The sequence below is a fragment of the Capsicum annuum genome, chromosome 2, assembly GCF_002878395.1.
Source record: "Capsicum annuum cultivar UCD-10X-F1 chromosome 2, UCD10Xv1.1, whole genome shotgun sequence".
In the NCBI taxonomy this organism is placed as follows: domain Eukaryota; kingdom Viridiplantae; phylum Streptophyta; class Magnoliopsida; order Solanales; family Solanaceae; genus Capsicum; species Capsicum annuum.
This window is the reverse complement of record NC_061112.1, coordinates 116,798,258-116,803,087: the sequence shown is the minus strand read 5'-3', so window position 1 is coordinate 116,803,087 and position 4,830 is coordinate 116,798,258.

Sequence of the window (4,830 nt, the reverse complement as noted above, 5' to 3'; positions counted from 1 at the left end):
TAAACACTTTAATTTTATTTTGGACATTGGTTTTGGCTATGGTTGGGGGTATGTCCAAATCGAATTATATCACTCTTTTGGTTAGAGGTTTTGTGGTGCTTCTATGAGTTAAAATAGATGGGATCGGTACTGGTGTCGGCCTTGACATTAGAATAAGCTGGGAGGTTGGCATCATCAGACATAATTTCTCATTGTTCCATCATATTTTATTTTGGTATTAAATCATATTATGTTTTGGAACTTATTTAGTTATGGCTTGGTTTATAGCCCTTGTGTTGGTAACTAGTTTGGCTTGGTATGTTTGGACAGTTGGTATGGGACATGGACTCGGTTAGGTCGGTCATGGTCGTGATCCCATCCTAAAGTATTAATAGGAACAATAACTCTATATTTTTATATATTAGGAATTCAGACAACTCAGGGCAGGTGGCTGTAGGTTGGGTTGGGTAACAGGGCATATCTCCATTCCTGGTCGGACTTGAGATACCCATTACGACAAGATTTAGGGGCCGGTTCGTGTCAAGTTAGTATAAGAGCTTAGGTTTATGGTCAATTAGCAGTCTACAAAGCAATGTCTGGTAGAGTCTCTTTTAGGAGGATGTAGCGCGCCATACTCATAAGAGAGAGGCTACAAGGCATTTAGGAATAGTTCACTTTCCTGGTATTCTATTTTCAAGCTTGGATTTTATGTCCTAGAATCCTTCTCTAATCCTTGGTTGTTCCCTTTTTAGATCATGCCTAATAGATCTGGAACACAAAGAACTCTTCATTCCTATCTGAGGACAATATTAATGGGGTACGTCCTAATTTAGGAGTTCATCTTCGATCTCATGATCCTGTCCCTGAGAGTTTTGGAGTTACTCTATTCTCTACTAGTCCTCCTCAAGATGAGGTGACTAATGCAGAATTTTATCAGTCTATTCATGCTATTTCTACATTAGTTGTTGCTCGGGCCAAGAAAGATACTTTTGGTAGGTTATCTGCTGAGGCCATAAGGGTTGGTCAATTTATAAAATTGAATCCTCCTATTTTTACTGGTGTGATGGTGGAGGAGGATCCTCAAGCTTTCTTGGATGAAATGGAAAAGATATTTTGGGTGATGCAGGCTACTAATGTGGAAAGCATTAACTTTGTAGCTTATCAGCTCAAATATGTTGCATACCAGTGGTATGAGAAATGGGATAAGGTAAAGAGAGATATTGAGGAGATGTCTTTATAGGAGGCCTTTTCTAATGCCTTCTTGGATTGTTTCTTTCCTCAAGAGCTAAGGAAAGCAAATATGGGGGAGTTTGTGAATCATAAGTAGGAGAGAATATCTGTCAAAGAATATGCCTTAAAGTTTCATCAGTTTTCAAGGTATGCTCCTGATTTAGTGGCTGATCTGAGGACTAGAATGAGAAAGTTCACTTCTAGATTGAATCGAGATTTGGTCTTGGTGAGTAAAATTGCTTTGCTGATTAAAGATCTGGACATTTCTAGGTTGACTGTTCATATGCAGCAAGTGAAGGATAAAAAGAGGAGGCAGGTAGAGTTCGGAGATAGGAAAAGTAAGAGGAGCAGGCTTTTCAATCAAGAAGGTGCTTAGTCGCAAGGTGGTTGGGATAGAGGTAAATGGCAAAAAAAAAGTATGGGAGTTCTAGTTTCTTCTCTACTGCTAGTGCTCCTTACCTGAAGCAGTCGGACAATAGACGTCAAGGTGGTGATAATTTTTGGGCAAAGGGTGCCCAATCTCAGGCAAGTGAAGTTCAGTCAGTTTCTTCATGCCCTCCTTATCGGTTCTTTGGTCGTCCTCATTAGGGTTGTTGCGATGAAAGAAGGGATAACTATTTCAGGTATGGCTAGGAAGGCCATTGGCTCAGGGATTGTCCAGTCAATAAGGTTGCTATAAACGTAAATAACATTCCAGTGGCTTCATTTTCTACTCTTCCACCCGGTGGTACCACATCTGCTTCTGTTACTGCTCCTAAATCTAGTGTTGGTCAGAACAGGTTGTATGTTTTGGTATTCGGATAGGAATCTGAGGCATCGCCTGAAGTCATTACTGGTACATTATAGCTCTTCTCTCATGACATGTATTGTTTGCTTGATCCAGGGTCTACACTTTCCTATGTGACCTTATATGTGGCTATGTGTATTGCTTTTGATCCTAAAGTTGTTTCGGATCCTTTTTTTTTCTACCCTAGTAGGTGACTCGGTTATTGCTAAGAGAGTCTATAGGGGGTGTGGTAACTGTTAGTAGTAAGAAGACCTTGATGGATATGTTTGAATTGAATATGGTGGATTTTGATGTTATTCTAGGTATAGATTTTTGCATTCTTGTTATGCAAATTCGTATTGTCGGACCCGTAAGGTTGTCTTTATGTTTTCTGGTGAACCGGTTATTGAGTAGGAGGGTGGTCTCTTGCTCCTAGGGGAAGGTCTATTTCTTATCTTAGAGCTCGGAGGTTAATCTCTCTAAAGGTTGTCTTTTTCAATTGGTCTGGGTTAAAGATTCTAACTCGAAAGGTCCTTCTTTTCATTTGATTTCAGTAGTGAGTGAGTTTCTTGAGGTCTTTCCAGATGATCTTCCCGGTATTCCTCCGGATAGGAAAATAGATTTTGGTATTGATTTGATTCTGAACACTCGTCCTATAACTATTCCTCCGTATAGAATGGCTTCGTCTGAGTTGGCGGAACTCAAAGAGCAACTTAAAGATTTTCTGGATAAGGGGTTTATTCATCCTAGCATGTCTCTGTGGGGTGCACTGGTGTTGTTCATGCGCAAGAAGGATGGTTCCCTTCGGATGTGCATTGACTATCAGTAGTTTAATAAGGTGACAGTTAAGAACAAGTATCCTCTTCTAAGGATTGATGATTTGCTTGATCAATTGCAAGAAGTCAAGTTCTTTTCTAAGATAGAACTTCGGTCTGGGTATCATCAACTAAAGATTAGGGAGGAGGATATCTCTAAGACGACTTTTCATACTCGATTTGGGCATTATAAGTTTTTGGTAATGTCATTTAGGTTGATTAATGCTATGATGTCATTTATGGATCTGATAAATAGGGTGTTCAAGCAGTATTTGAATCTCTTTGTCATTGTGTTCATTAATGATATCCTAGTTTTTTTGGAGAGTGAGGTGGATCATCCTAATTACCTTCGTGTGGTGATGTATACCTTGAAGGAATAATAGTTGTATGTCATATTCTCTAAGTGTGAGTTTCGATTGAATGGTGTGACTTATCTCGGTCATATTATTTCTAGAAAGGGGATTATGGTGGATCCTCAAAAGGTGGCGGTGGTGAAAACATGGCCAAGACCCATGACTCCAATCGACATTCAGAGCTTCTTGGGTTTGGCTGGGTATTATAGGTGGTTCGTGGAGGGATTTTCATTTATAGTTGCTCCGTTGACTAAGTTGACTCAGAAAAAGGTAAAGTTTTTTTAGTTGGATAATTGTGAAGGTAGTTTTAAGAAGCTTAAGGATAAGCTTACTTCCTCCTATTTTGGCTTTGTCGAAAGGCAATGATGGGTTCATGGTTTATTTTGATGCATCTAGGGTAGGTCTTGGTTGTGTGTTGATGTAGAATATGAAGGTGATTGCTTATGCTTCCAGAGAGTTGAAGGTACATGACAGAAACTATCCTACTCATGATTTGGAGTTGTTGGCGGTGGTTTTTGTGATGAAAATATGGCAGCATTATTTGTATAGTGTTCATGCAGATATCTTTTCTAATCATAAAAGTCTATAGTATGTGTTTACTCAGAAGGATCTAAATCTCAGGAAGAGGACATGGTTGGAGCTTCTGAAGGATTATGATATGAGCCTTCATTATCACCCAGGTAAAGCTAATGTGATTGTTGATGCTCTTAGCAGGTTTTCCATGGGGAGTTTGGCCTATGTGAAAGAAAAATGGGAATTGGTGAAGTATATTCATTGTTTGTCTAATCTTGGAGTTTGTCTCTTGGGCTCTAAGGATGGTGGTGTAATGGTTTAGGAAGTGGTTCGATTATCTCTTGGTGCGAAAGTTAAATAGAAGCAAGTGCTAGACCTATTTTAATGAAAATCAAAAGCGCGGTTGGAGAGCTAAATGTAATGGTGTTTGAGATCAGTGGTGATGGTACTTTACAGTACCAATAGAGGTTGTATGTTCCCAATGTCGATGGATTATAGAAAAAGGTTTTGGCTGAGATTCTTGAATCGCACTATGTTTTTCATCCTGGTTCTACAAAGACGTATCATGATCTTAAGGAAGTGTATTAATGGAATGGTATGAAAAGGGATGTGGCTAATATTTTGGCCAAATGCATGGTGTGTCAACAAGTTAAGGTTGATTACATGAGACCTAGTGAATTGTATCAAGAAATTGAGTTGCCCGAATATAAATAGGAGGTGGTTAATAGGGATTTCGTTACCGGTCTTCCTTGGTCTCAAAATCAATATGATTCGATTTGGGTCATCATGGATAGGATGACAAAGTTCGCTCATTTCTTGCAGTTACAGACTAACTTTTCAACGGAGGATTATGCGAAATTATATCTTCATGAGATTGTGAAGCTGCATGGGGTACCTGTTTCGATTATCTCTAATTGTGGTGCACAGTTTTGTCTTATTTCTATCGGTCTATTCAGAAGGTATTGGGTACTAAAGTGAGTCTGAGTACTACTTTCCACCCGCAGATGTATGGGCAAGCAGAAAGGACTATTCAGACTTTGGAAGACATGCTTTGTGCGTGTGTGATTGATTATGGTGGCAATTGGGTTGAGCATCTACCTCTTGTAGAGTTTGCATACAGTAATATCTATCATTCTAGTATTATTATGGTCCCTTTTGAGACATTGTATGGTAG